Source organism: Fukomys damarensis, unplaced genomic scaffold (assembly GCF_012274545.1).
Source record: "Fukomys damarensis isolate Sample0158 unplaced genomic scaffold, DMR_v1.0_HiC HiC_scaffold_29, whole genome shotgun sequence".
In the NCBI taxonomy this organism is placed as follows: Eukaryota; Metazoa; Chordata; class Mammalia; order Rodentia; family Bathyergidae; genus Fukomys; species Fukomys damarensis.
In genome coordinates this window covers 16,576,616-16,592,453 of record NW_022900941.1, presented here as the reverse complement: position 1 = coordinate 16,592,453, position 15,838 = coordinate 16,576,616, and positions in this window count along the sequence as shown.

The window sequence follows — 15,838 nt, the reverse complement described above, 5'->3', positions numbered from 1 at the left end:
TTTCTCCATAGTTGTTCAGTATGCCACTGTATGAAACTGACTGTGCTTGCCGGGGAGCCACTGTCAACTCTAATAGTCCAGGCCATTTGGCAAAGAAAGCATGCCTTGATTTCTCAGAAGATAAATTGATCTTTGCTACAGGCAAATCTACATATCTGTTTATCAATCCATGCATCATTCTATCCATCCATCGAGTATGTACCTCCTTCCATCCCTGTATTCATCCACCCATCCATCTTTCAATTCATTTGATATTGATTGAGCACATACAAGCATGTATATATTATTCCTTCATTAAAAAGAATGTCTACCATGTGCCAAGCACTGTTCAAGGTTTAGTAAAAATGGTGGATAAATCTCTTTCCTATTGGAGCTTTGGGTTAATCTATTATGAAGAAGCACTGTGCTATCAATTTAGAAAATGTCTAACGGAGAAAAGGATATGGTTCCTATTTTCAAGGAACTTAGAGTCTACTGAAAATTTATAGCATGCACCAAAAATAGTCATGCCACTGGTGAAGGTGATATGAGAGGTGAAAACTAAGAATTATGGAAGAACATAACATTATGTTCTATCTTCTATGATTCCTGAAGGAGCTTCCATGTCTGTACAGTTTCAGCTCCTGGTCCAAGGGTGGGAACACCACTCAAACTGGTCCATACCTCACACTTTAGTTTATTGGTCTAGTGAAAAAGCCTGACCCTAATTTGGTCAGTCTATTTCCTTCTTGGAACTATTTAAAACAAAAACTGAGAGGTTCTGTTTCTTTCTAAAAGTGTATGTTTTAAATGGCAAATTTCCAAAGAGTTGCAGGCAGCCTCGTTTTCTGCTATGTGTAGGAAAATGGGCTACAGGGAGAGAGAGGAAGCTTAAATGAAGAGACATTCAGCAGAGGAATTCAGAGACCTTTGCTCCATGATTTCAATTGTTCCTGTAGACCAGCTGTGAGTTTTTGCTTCTTGTTTTGTTGTGCAAGCCTACTTTGTGTTTTAAAAGCCAATATATTAACTGTTGCTATTTATTAGTTAGAGTTGCATCCAACCAAAAGAATCCTTTCTACATTGGAAGGCTTTCCAGAAGACACAATCTGTGTGCTGCATTGTAAACATTAAATAAGAGCTAAGTGTTTTAAATTTTGGTTTTTGCTCCAACTCCGTGATGAGAAAAAAAAAAAGAAAGTCAAATCACATTTCAATGGATATCTTGTACTTTCCCTCAATAAAATTGAAATATGTAAATATTAAGATAGTATAGAAATAGCTAATCTTTGTTCTCGATCTCCCCATAATCTAACCCTTCAGCAATAATGTCTATTAATAATTACTAATGTCTATTAATAATACAGACAGTATTATATAATCTGATTTTTTTCTCTATAGTGGCATTTAAAAGTATTTTAAATTAAAATGTAATTTAAAAATTACAAACATTTGTAAAATATTTGTTATGGTGGGTTTTGTTGTTGTTGTTTTGGTACCGGGGATTGAACTCTGGTCCTTGTGCTTGCAAGGCAGGCCACTGAACCGCTGAGCTAAATCCCCGGCCCAGCTAATCTTTGTTCTCGATCTCCCCATAATCTAACCCTTCAGAAATAATGTCTATTAATAATACAGACAGTATTATATAATCTGATTTTTTTCTCCATAGTGGCATTTAAAAGTATTTTAAATTAAAATGTAATTTAAAAATTACAAACATTTGTAAAATTAAAAATAGTACCATGAAGAAAACCCACCTAGATTCATCTTACCCTATGTGCTTTATTATTTTTTTTCTGTTTCAGTCATTTCATGGCAAGCTATAGACATTATGGTCCTTTACCTGTAACTTCTTTAGGGAATAAAGAATTTTTGGCAAATTTATACTGATAAACTTGCAGTGATATAATAATCTCATCTGATCTGTTCCAGTTTTGTCAGTTGTCCTAATAATACCTGCTATAGCATTCTTCCCTTCAGTAAAGAATTCAGTTCAGGGTTAGGTATTGTATTTAGTTCTCATGTCTCCACAGTTTATTTTAAACTAGAACTTTCTGACAGCCTTTCTTTGTATTTTGTGATACTGACATTTTTTTAAGATAGAAATTCCTCATCTTGTGTTCATCCTAGTGACGAGACTGACTACATTCTGCATTCTCTGCCAGTATATTGCACAACTAATGTTATATTCTTTTTAGGGGATCAAATATGGAGGGAGAGTATAGTTAACCTTTAGGAAAATGTAGGAATCATAGTTTATAGGTTAATGCATTTTTGCACATTTATATACCAACATAACGAACGAGATTAGAACTTAGACTATTTCTCTCAGTCCAGGCAGTTTTATTTTGCTGCTCCCAGTAAATGTCCACTCCCATCCCCTCGCCCCAAGGTAGCCACTCTTCTTCCTTCTATCACTTAACAAAGGAGTTACATCTGAGAAACATGTTAAGCAATTTCCTCATTCTATGAATATTGTGGTGTGTGTTAGATGACTTAGGTCAATCACTAGGTGTAGGTTCTTGGTGCCATCACGAGATCCAGGAAAACATGAGATGGATGAGGCTGCTCATGTAACAAAACACAGTCTTGTAATAAAAATTTTAAATTAAGTACTAGGAATACCTTAAATGGTGATAAAAAGTCTAGTAAATACATAAAATAGTAACATGGTCATTTATTGTTATCAAGGGTTACGTACTTACTGTATATAACTGTATGACTGACAGTGCACCAAGATTGCTGATACCAGCATCACATGTGAGGAATGTATTGTACTCCAACATGTTAAAGGAAACTACATCACTGAGTGACAGGAATTTTTCAGCTCTGTTATAACCTTATATAATATTACCTTTGCAGTGAAGTTCACTGTTGAATGGAATGTTATTATGTGGTGAATGATTGTATTAGTTTTTTGTGTTCTTGGATTTAATATAAATGGAATCATATAGTTGGTACTCTTATGTCTTATCTCTTTCATTTATGGTAACCCTTTGGAAATTCTTGTATGTTGTTGCAAATATCCAAAGTTCATTCTTTTTCCCCATAGCTATTCAGTATGCCACTGTATGGAACACTGACAGACAATATTTTCAGCTTTTGGTCATTAGGATTAAATTGTTATGAGGAACCTTAATAAGGCTCTTTTGGGCAGATTGTATGCTTTTAAATGTCTGGGTAATTAGCTTGGAGATAATTGGCCATAGAGAAAGCTTATGAAAGAAAGCTTATGTTTTCCTGTTTTTTTAGAAAGTGCTAAATAGTTTTCCAAAGTGCTTTACCATTATATATACATATATTATATATACATATATATAATATAATACATATATCAGGTGTTTATGAGGATTCAAATGACTCCACATCCTCACCAATGCTTGCAGTTGCTAGTCTTTTGATTTTAGTGCAGCCTGGTGATAATACAGTCGTATCTCTTTGTGGTTTTCATTTGCATTCCAGTGATTAATTTTAAACACCTTCCATGAGCTTTAGTCACTTCGATATCTTCTTTTTAAAAATGGCTTCTCAAATCTTTTGACCATTATTTTAGCTGAGCAGTTTGACTTTTCTTAGTGATTTCTAGTTCTTTACATATTCCGGATACAAGTTGTATCAAATAAATTTATAGGATGTATTTTCTTCTAGCCTGTGGCTTACTTTTGAATTGTCTTAATGATGTCTTTTAATGAACAAAAGTTTTTGTTCTCACCAAATCCAATTTATTAATTTAAAAAAATAGTTTCACTTTCATCTTTCACATCTCCATCTCAAACTAATTTTTGCATGTGGTGAGGGGTAAGAGTCACATGTCATCTTGTGTGGGTTACAGGTCCTTCCTCTAGTAAGACTCTAGACTTTCAGCGCTGCATGGTGTGTACGTCTCTGTGCTCACAGGCCTGGCTCGGCTTTTCTAGCTGGCTTTGGTGACTACACACCCAGCGAATATTACATTAGGAGAATTGGTGGCCGTGGAGAACTTGTTCTGTGTTTAAAGCTTGTGTACCCTCCAGTGTCTCTTGCCAGCCTACAAGGCTGTTCTAAATTCTCTGGTTTCCCCCCATCCCTATAAGATTTCTCTAAGAGAGAAGATTCTTCACATACCCGTGTCAAGACTCAGCCCCGTCTGTCCCTGGCCCTTTGTTCCTTTAGCCTTGCTTGTTTCCACAACTCTGTGATGTCCCTTGAAAATTTTTTCCTACAATATTTGAGCTTATCTACTTTTTTCTAGTTGCTACAGTGAATGTAGTGACCCATTGATGACTTTACATCACCCTAGAAAGACAGCTAGTTCTGTGGCTTCTAACTGACATCTACAGATTGACAGTTCTCACATTTTTATTTGTAGTCAGGACTTTGGTAATAAATTCCAGGCTTTGTTTCTGGTTATCCTATGGTTCCAGAAGCCTTTTCAGTTTTTATATTTTAGACAGAATTCCTAATATTTCTCCATAAACCATCTCTTACCTGGGTTTTCTTGTCTTCATGAATATCACTCCTACCCCATTCAGTCATCCAATATCTGGATCTATTGACAATTCTGTCTCATCATGGACATCCATGGATTATTAATTTCACTGGAATCTAGATGAGAAAGTCTCATGTATCCAATTGCCTTGATTCCCTGTCATTGCTCACCTGAACATCAAAATTCCCTGGCCCAAATGATAGCAGTGATCTCTTACCTGAGCTCTAGTCTTTCTCTGAATCCCTCCATGTCTGTTCTTTCTCTCCCCTCTAACTTCTCTCTCTACCCTATCTTCCTCACTACTTTTTGAATAATCTTTAAAATTAAACTTTGTTTTGAATAATCAACACGACCATAAGACTAAAAAATTTCTTCATTTCCATAAAAGGAAGTATACATTCTTTAGAAGACAAAGCCCCTTACAAGCTAAGCCAAAGGTCTATTTCCAGTCACATGTCTAGTCATAATCATGTAGCTGTCCCTCAAAGAGGAGACCTGATTCTGTACAGCAACATGAGAAACCTTTCCCATTGAATTTCTATATGAGGAACATCCCACTCAAAGCATCACTGGTGCCGTTGGAGCTTTGCAGCAAATTAGCCTACTTATTCTCCAGCAGCTCTGCATGGTTCTCTGTTCCCTGGAAAAAGCATACATTCATGCTTGTGCATTCTTTCATCTTGCCTGGAGAACCTTCCTTAGCTTATATTGGTAAAATTCATTTTACTAGTCCAAGACTGAGGTCATACAACTCCCGGCCATTTTAGTTTTTTCTAACAGCTATTTATCCTATACAGAGGAAGACATTATTATATTTTTTGGGTTCCATTAAAAATGCCTCTCCATATTTTATTACTGATTGTTATTTATGTATCTGTCCTTGTTAGACAGTCATATCTCAGAGGGAATTGTATGTAGCAATGTCTCTGTCTATTAGGCTGCAGTATGTCTAATTTGAGTCAGAAATAATTTGTGACAGGTTGAAGCCCGAGTTTTGTGTTTTGAATATCAGTTTATAGAATTTATATTCTATCCGGTAGACATTGGAGAGGCATTAAGATTGGGGCAGTAGGCAGTAGGTGATGAAATGGACTGTGTCATGCTTCATGAAATAACTCAGCATCAAACAAAAGAACAGGGCAGGTATGTGCAGAGGCAGGAAGTCTGCCTGTCTAGTCCTCAGAGTAGACAATAATCTACTTCAAAATTTACAAATGGTCATGTGAAAAATGCTCTTCCTCCAGATAATAAGTAGTCAATTTCTCAGCCCATTTGCCCATCAGTTGGAAACTGGATAAAGAAGATGTGGTTTTTCTATAAAATGGAATACTACTCAGCCATAAGAATGAGAAATTAGAGTCATTCATAGGAAAATGAATACATTTTGAGGATATACTCCTAAGTGAAATAAATAAGTCACATATGTGTAAATACCGAATAGTTTCTCTGGTGTGAAAAACTATAATAGTACACAAGATCCTAATGGGATAATTAACAATGTGAAATAGGAAGAAAAGGGCTAAAGGTGTAGGGAAAGTGGGAAGGGTAGGGGAAAGGTAATAAGGGAAAAGAAAAAAATATGAGAAAATGGAAGTAAAATATTTGTAAATGGGAAAGGGAGGAGGGCAGGGACAAGGGGAAAAAATGAGAACCAAGACCTGTAATGTAAAGGTACAAGATCCCAGTAATGAATGTAACTGTACTATATACCTACAATGTACCAATAAACTCAATAAAAAGAAAAAAAATAGTCAATTTCTGAATTGTCCTACGCTACTTTCAATGTTAATTTCTGATTTAATGTTCCAAATGCTGAATTGTTTGAACCAACCTATAAGCATATTCACAAATGTTTCCTAGTGGCATTAGCTGAACTAGCTCTAAGTGTAAAAAGCAACTTTGCTTATGATGTGGTTACATTTTCTGCTTCCAGGTAGGATATGTGGGGAAATAACCACTCTTCTCAAGGGCAGGTGTAGGTCCAGTCTCTGCTTTACTCCCTTCTGTGACTGCCTTTCCCCAAATTGAACTCACTTACCTCTAACAGAGCACATCCATGCTGGACACAACAGGCACATGTGCAGTGACTGCAACCTATGTTGCTATAAAATCAGACCCTGAGTTACTATTTCATTAACCTCACTGTACATTCTGAAAACCAAATCAAATACACTTTGGAAAAAGGCAGGCTATAAATAAAATTAAGGAGAATAAGAAACAATAGCATTCCTTGAAACAAATGCTTATTATAGAAATTTTATGAAATGTAGAAAGGTGTAAAGAAGAAAATTTTTATTCAGCAATGTATTTTCCTTGTCAATTTATTTCCAGATAAATGTGATAGAATGACTTTAGTGTATAAACTTTATTTTCTTGCATGTCTAATAAAATAAAGCCAGCAAAAATAACAGAATACCAATGGTAACCAAATGAAGAAATATGACCCCATCATAATGGCAATAACTAAATAATTATTTTTTCCCATCTCTAGGAGTAAAATACAAAAAATGATTCATAAATAAAATCTTGAGAATTTTAGGAAGTATTCTCTAATTGATAAGGAAAAAAGGATAAAAATTGAGCAGAAATCTCAGGATATTTTCTGTCTGGGGAAGCAAAACAGCTGATGATATAAGATGAGCAAAAAGAAACAAATGACATTGACAGTGTTATATGACACTGTCATAGTTTCTGTTGTAAACGGCACTTGTGAGGTCACTTGGAGGCAGGCTTTGTGAAAATGAAAGTTTTATTCCAGTCCAGGTGTGAACAGACTAAAATCAGGGGCAGATTTCAGCAGCTAGTTGGGAAGAGCCAAGTTTATTACACCTGTGTGTGGATGGATTGAACTATTTTGAAAATTAAATCCATGTTTTCTTAACCTGTTGTAGAGCATGAAATATTTGTGAGGAATATTTGCAAGGAAATCCACCACAGATGGAAATGGAGCTTGCAAAGCTGAGGAAAGAAAAGGGAAAATGAAGTACTATCACAGGAGCAAGAAATAAATTAGAAATGGAAAAAAACAGGAAAATCTTGGTTGAAAAAGTAATCATTGAAATCTAGGAAGCATTAGAGATGATTTCATTAAATTTGAATGACTTAGAAAGAATAAAGATATCAAAGAGAAGATAATAATAGAAGAGACATAATCAAAAGTTGATAAACAGGAAATGGAGAATGCAACAAGTAGAAAAGAAAAACCATTAAAACATTTCATAGATGAAAAATTTCCCAGGAAGAAATATCTGAGCTTCATGTAAAAGACAATCTACACTGTAGAAAAAAATATAGGTCCTGATAGGAGACTTGGAGATGTACCATTCAAATTTTATAGGAGAAAGAACAAAAGTATTTTCAAGGTCACCATGCAGAAGAAGGAAGTGTTTTGAACAAAGTCTTTTGTAGGTTAAATCAGATTTTCCATAGCAAAAATCCTATTAATGGAGTAATGTATACAATCCAATGAGGGAAAAACTGTTCTGTGATAAAAATTCCAGCCAACCTAGAGATGAAAGGAAAGGCCATAGGAAACAAAACAAAACAAAACAAAACAAAAAAACAAAACAAAAAAAACTAATGGATTGATACATGCAGAAACACAGTGAAATGATATCTATAAAGTTCTGAGGTAAAAATCTGACTCAAGAATGTTATAGCTAAGTTGATTTCATAGTAGAAAGGAGAATGCTGTTCCTGCCACACCAACATATGTATGCATGACTTTGGATTTGATACTTAGACCTAAGCTCTTACAAAACACAATTGAAATTCTCTAATAATGAGAAAAACTTCCATGGTAACACTTTGGTCTTTGTGTCATTTTCTGTACTGTTCTCAGGATCTTCACTGCTTTGATTTCTATTTCTTGCTCTTCCAGTAGAAAGAGCATTTTATTTAGGGTAAATATTTTGCATTTATGCTCATGAATAAGGTTGGATTACAGTGTTACTTTCTCATACAGTCCCTGCCCTGTTTTCAAATCAAGGATATATTTTTCTCATAATATAAAGTTGAAGCATCTTATTTTTATTTTATTTTATAACCTTTCAATAGTTTGGGTCAGATTAAATTAATTTTCCTTAAATGTTAGAGTATAATACATAGTTTTAGTTGTGAATTTCTATATTGATACCACAGTAATAAGAGAGTACAGCTTGATGCTACTACCAACCAGTAGTTGTTTGAAATGTACTATAATTTTTTTATGGCATAGTACAATGTCAGTTTTTTTAAATGTTTGTCTTATTAGTTACTTTTCTCATTGTTGAGACAAAATACCCAAGAAAAAAAGTTAAAGGAAAAGAGGTTTATTTCAACTTAACAATTTGTAGAGATTGCAGTCCATAGTTGGCTGGCTGCAAGGCAGGGTGGCATGGCAGAGGGACATCACAGAGGAGAAAGAGTTCATGATAGGAAGAAGGCAGCAAAGCAGCACAGTAGCAAAGAAGCAGAAAGCATCAAACAAGAGGGTAGCAGCCCTCTTTCTGTCCCTTATATTTTATCCAGTCTACATTTCTCCTAGTGTGGGTATCACTCACACCCAAGGTGAGCCTTCCCATTATCCATACCCAGAGCTGTGTCCAACCAATCAGTGAACTAATTTGATAATCACACATCTTTAATACCAGCATCACACACTTAATACCAGCATCATACCCTCTAAATCCAGCCACCTTTGAAAAGTCCAGTCTATGACCACAGAAAGCATTGGGGGGGCCATATACACACAAGCCATAACAATGCTTCATGTGTACTTTAGCTGTTTTGTTATTATCAGAGTTATAGATGTATATGGCTATTAATGTTGTTCAAATCCTTCTTTACTTATTTTTTGTCTTTTGAAAACTATATATTTTTGGTATAAGTATCTTTAAAATGTTCCGTGATGATTGATATTTCCTAGTAGTTCTGTCAAATTTTGCTTTGTATATTTGAGCCTATGTTATTAGAATATATTTATATCAATTAAGTCCATTATTATATTAAAGTTTAATTTATTACAGTCAAAGTTAATCAATATTTTTGCTCACCATATCAAACAATGAATGATCTTGGGACATCTTAATTTCCATCGTGCTCTTTTTTCCTTCTATACTGTTTTATGTCATATATTTTTATTGTAATCTGACCTTGCTTTCTTCCTATGACATTATTTTTCTTTGATGTTTATTTGTTTGGTTTTTTAATATTATCCAATGGTTCAAAAATCAATACACAATACAAGCAGAAAATTCAATTAAAAATTCATTCTCCCAACAGTGTCTACAACTCACCTCTCCAAAAAGAAGATTTTTGTAATTTTTTGGTGTTTCATACAACATGTCAAATACAACTATGAATATAAATAAATCCTCATTTTTCTATCTTCTAATATAACAGAAAGTATAATATAAACACTGTTCTGTGCTCTGACTTTTAAAATCCAACAATATAGCTTTTAGATCTTACATATCAGTACAGAGGGACTGTCATCACTGTATAATATCTCATTGTATGAAAATAATAATTTATATAATGAGTTATTTTTGAAACTTTGGGTTGTCTCCAACCCTTTTCTAATACAATACAAACAATGAGGTAATGAATACTTTATATTGCAGTGGGCAATTACCATTTCATAAGAAGGAAGTTAAACATGTACAATGATCACCCAGAATAATGATTGCCAGGTCATAGATAAATACATTTTTAGTTGAAAAGACTTTGCCAAGTTCTTCTGGTGGGTTGTGTTTGCTAATATTTTGATTAAGGTTTTTATACCTATGTTCATGAATAAAATTGATTTGTAGTTTTGTTTTCTTGCAACGTTTTTGCCAGATTTGGGTATCAGGATTATACTGGTCTCAAAAAATTAAATTGATATATTCTTTGTTTTCTTTTTTTCTGGTAGAAGAGAAAAAGATTGGCTTTTTTATTTCTGGAGTGTTCATTGTGGTAGAGGTTTAAATTATAAATTCAAAATTTTAATTGAATTAGGTAGTCTAACCAGAAGGGAAAACTTCCCATTTCTTCATTCTAGAAAGATACTTTGGTGAAAGAATTCAGGCTGACAAAGATTCTCTTAGCACAGAGAATTCCTTGAATATAGTGATCAAGGGAACAGGTTTAAAAATTAATTTTAATGTATTACAAGTAGATATTAATAAAGAAAATATGAAAGCCATTCTATAACAAATATTTATTCATATAAATTATTAGAGAATAATTGAGGTAAATACAGTTTCTGCAAGAAGGCAAAATTGATTTGACTCCTGACTGACACTGTGTGAATATAAGAAAATTATTTCATATTTTTGGCTTTAGTTTTCTTATGTATCAAATGATAATAATAATAATAATAATAATAATAATAGTGCCACTTCATTATGATTTTGAAGACTAAATATGTTACTGCAAGTAAAAGTCTTAAAATATTTCTAGGCACATTATAAATACCATATAAGTGCTAATTTATATAAAGAAGATATCATTCCATTATATTCTGGTTTATGCTGTGAAGAAACTTGCAGTTTAATTTTTGTTTCTTTCAAATGAATTTGATTTTTTCCTCTTGGCTACATTTATGATCTGCTCTTTGCATTTGGTATTTTTCAGCTTGAGAATGGTATACCTCAGAATGTATTTCTTCATTTATAAAATCAGAAAATAATTAGCTCTTATTTTTTCAAAAGTTGCTTCTCCCTTATTCTCTTACTCTTTCTGGAATTTTAACTGTAGATGTGTTATACCTTTCTTTTTAAAAATTATTTAATTTTATTGGTACATTTAAGGTATACAATATGACATTGATCATTGGAAAATTGCACCTTTACATAATTCATCTTAGTTCTTATTTTTTTCTATATTCCCCTGCCCTCCCTTCAACCCTCACCCCTCCTGTCTAAAGGACCTTGTTTCCATTTTTGCTTCTTTTCATATTAATTCCACTCCTCTCTTGATTTTCCTCCACCCCCTCCCACTTCCCCTTTGCAACTTTTCTTCCTATTTCATATTATCTATTATCCCTTTTAGTCTGTATTTACACTTTAAGTTTCTCACACTAGAGAAAATATTTGGTATTTAAACATATGCATCCTATTTAATTCACTTAAGAGCATTGCCTCGATGTGGATCCATTTAGCTCTAAATGTCTCTAGTTCCTCATTCTTTATGGCTGAGTAGTACTGTATTAAAACCAAACAAAACACATTTACTTTATCCAGTCTCCTGGGCAATTGGGCTGCTTCCAAGATTTAGCTATGGTGAATTGTGCTGCTATGAATATGGGTGCCCATATATCACTGCGGTATGATTCTTTGAATTCTTTAGAGAAGATACCCAACATGGGGATAGCAGGGTGAAATAGGACCTCTAATCCTACTTCTTTGAGGCATTTCCATACCGATTTCCACAGTGGTTGCACCAGTCAGTGCTTGCACCAGCAGTAGAGCAGGGTTCCTCTTTGCCCACAGCCCTGCCATCATTTGTTATTGGCTGATTTCATAATATCAGACATTCTTTCTGGGTTGAGGTGGAATCTTGGTGTTGTTTTCATTGCATCTCTGAAATGACCAGTGATGTTGATTATTTTTTCATATATTTGTTGCTTTTAATTCTTTGGCTGAGAAAGGTCTGTTCATTTCAGATGTCCATTTTTGGATTGGGTCTTTAAATTTGGGAGGTCTGAGTTTTTTAAAAAGAAGCAGTAGAGGGGTTCCTCTTTGCCCACAGCCCTGCCATCATTTGTTATTGGCTGATTTCATAATATCAGACATTCTTTCTGGGTTGAGGTGGAATCTTGGTGTTGTTTTCATTGCATCTCTGAAATGACCAGTGATGTTTTGATTACAAGGGATGTCTTCCATTTTCTCATATCTTCTTCAATCTCTTTTTTCAGAGTGCTATAGTTTTCAGAGTAGAGGTCTATAATTTCTTTTGTGAGGTGGATTCCTAGGAATTTCCATTTTTTGGATGCTATTGTGAAAGGAACTGACTGCCCCATTTCTCTCTCAGTGAGCCTGTTTTCTGTGTACGGAAAAGCTATTGATTTTTGTGTGTTAACCTTGTATCGCGGTACTTTACTGAATTTGGTTATTAAGTCTAGAAGACTTTTGGTGGAGTTCTTGAGGTCTTCTAAACAGAGTATCATGTCCTCTGCAAATAAGGACAATTTGACTTCTTCATTTCCTATCTTTATTCCTTTTATTTCTTTCTCTTGTCTAATTGCTGTGGCTAGTGTTTCCACAACTATATTGAACAGGAGTGGTGATAGTGGACATCCTGTGTTGTTCCTGATGTTAGTGTGAAGGATTTCAGTTTTTGACTGAAATGTATGATATTGGCTGTTGTTTATGCATAGATGGCTTTTATCAGATGGAGGTACAGACCGTCTATCCCAATTTTTTGGAGGGTTTTTTATCATAAACACATGTTGGATTGTGTCAAAAGCTTTCTCTACAACTGTTGAGATGATCATACGATTTTTATCCTTGGCTCTATTAATATAGTATATTACATTTATTGATCTACATATGTTGAAACATCCCTGCATCCCTGGGATGAATCACACTTGGTCAGGGTGTATGATCTTCTGCATTCTATTTGCCAGTATCTTTTTCAGGATTTTTGCATATGTTCCTTTGTGAGATTGGCTTATAGTTCTCTTTTTCATTTGTGTCTTTCTCTGCTTTGGGGATCAAGGTAATGCTTGCTTCCAGGCATGAATTTGGGAGTATGGCTTCTCTTTCAATATCATTGAAGAGTTTAAACAGTCATAGCAGTATTTCCTCTCTAAATGTCTTGTAGAATTCAGCCGTGAAGCCATCAGGATCCAGACGTTTCTTAGTTGGTAAGTTTTTAATTACATTTTCAACTTCATTGACTGATGTTAGGTCACTTAGAATTTTTAGATCATCTTTGTTCAACTTTGATAATTCATACAAATCTTAGAATCTGTCCATTTCTTCTGTATTTTCCATCTTAATGGCATAAAGGTTCTTGAAGTAGGTATTGATGATCCTCTGGATTTTTGCTGTGTCTGTTATAATTTCACTCTTTCCATTCCTAATTGCATGGATTTGGGCCTTTTCTTTCCTTTTTTTGATAAGGTTGGTGAAGGGCTTGTCAATTTTATTTATTCTTTTGAAGCACCAACTGTTGGCTTCATTGATTTTTTGTATTGTTCTCTTAATCTCCATTGCATTAATTTCTGCCCCGATCCTTATAATTTCCTCCCTTGCATGAGCTTTGGGATTGTCCTACTCTTCCTTTTCTAGAAGCTTGAGGTTCAACATCAGTTTGTGTAATTGAACTTTCTCTGTTTTCATAATGTGAGTATTCATTGATATGAGTTTTTCTCTTAAGACTGCTTTCATTGTGTCCCATAGATTCTGATATGTTGTATTGTCACTGTCATTTAATTGTAGGAACTGTCTGATTTCTTCTTCAATTTACTCTGTGACCCATTGGTTATTCAGAAGTGTGTTGTACAATTTCCATGTGTTTGTGAAATTCTTATGGTTTGCTTTGCTATTGATTTCAAGATCGTTACACTATGGTCTGATAATATACAGGTGATAACTTCAATTCCTTTGCACTTACTTACAGATGTTCTATGATGAGTATGTGGTCTGTTTTGGAGAGTGATCCATATGCAGCTGAAAAGAATGTGTGTTCTGATTTTTTGCAGTGGAACACTCTGTAAACATCTGTTAAATTCATTTATTCAAGATTTTGAGTTCTTGTATTTCATTGTTTATTTTTTTTCTGGTTGATTTATCTGTGACTACTACCCTGTATTAGTGTTTGTATGATTTTTCATGTGCATTAGTTTTTGTTTTATATAATTGGGTGCACTAGTGTTTGGTCCTTATATATTCATGATTGTCATTTCTTCCTCTTGGATTATTCCCTTACAAGGATGTGTAGTGTCTTTCTTTGTCTCTCTTAATCAATGAAATCCACTTGATCTGCAAAGAGGATAGCTATTCCTGCTTTTTTGTTTTGTTTTGTTTTGTTTCTGTCACATGGAGTATTGTTTTCCACCCTTTAACTTTCAGTCTATGAGTTTCTTTTTCAATGAAGTGTGTTTCTTGTATGTAGTATATTGTTGGATGTTGCTTCTTGACCCATTTGACAGTATTTTTTATTATCACAATATTATCAACTATATTATAACAGTATTCCAGTTATAACTGATATGTATTGACTTATCTTTTCATGACCTTTTATTTTTGTTGGATTCTCCCTCTTTGCATTTACTTTCTTGTCCTGCCTGATGGATTCATTCTGTTGGGCTTCTGGGGTTGTGATCCTTTTTTTCTTTTCCTAGGATATTGGTTTTTTTTTGTTTTATTTTGTTTATTTTGTTTTTTTTTTTGTACCAGGTATTGAACTCACATCCTTCTGATTGCAAAGCAGGCAGCAGAACCACTTAGCTAGATTACAGGCCCTCCTAGGATATTATTTAAAAGTTTTTTGGATTGCTGATTTAGAATTCATGAAGTTCCTAAGGTGCTATTTTTCATGAAAGCATTTTATCTTTCCATCAGTTTTGAAAGATAGTTTTGTAGGGTGTATCAACCTGGGTTAGAGGTTGTTTTCCTTTAAGGCTTGAAATAGGTCACTCCACACTCTTCTTTTCTTGTGGGTTTGTGTTAAGTCCGTTGTAATTCTGATCAGCTTTCTTTTGTATGTGATTTGTTTCTTTTCTCTACTTGTAGAATTTTGTTTTTCTGTTGGGTTTCTGGAACCTTGACTATTATATGCCAATACATAGATTTTGTTTTTCATGGCTAGTTGGAGTCCTAAGTGGTAGTACCACTGAACTTAATCCCCGACCCATGATTTTAATTCTCTAAAAATGACTTTAAATAAATATCTATGTGCATGATATGTGTCTACCCCTTTATTGATCTGTTTCTCTCTCTGTACATGTTTAGAGTTGTCTGAAATGAAATATCTCCACAGTAACAAGGGTTATTCTGGGATAATACAGTTTAATGAGTTTTATGCTCTAACCCTTGCTCTATTTTGTATTGCTTAATTTTATCTTGTAATAATCACATTTTTTCCTAATACAAGGAAATTCTTACTTTAAACAAAACAATATGCAAACCTTGCACTGTGATATTTTAAATATTTTCCTCAGCCTGGTTGGTGGCCTCTTGCCTGGCACCCTCATCATTCTGTCCTGTAACTGACTTCCCGGCCTGTGCTCTGTCCCTAAGTCTCTGGCTGTAACCCTAGATCAGAATCCAGTCTCTAGCATCAGTACTTGCTGACTGACCTTATCAAGCCAACCTACTTGGTTTTCAAACCTGGCTGTCAATGAGAGTCCTTTGGCCAGGACATGACCAGTAGGTCATTTCAGTTAAGCCTTGGTGCCAACTGCTGTCTTGGCATTGCTCC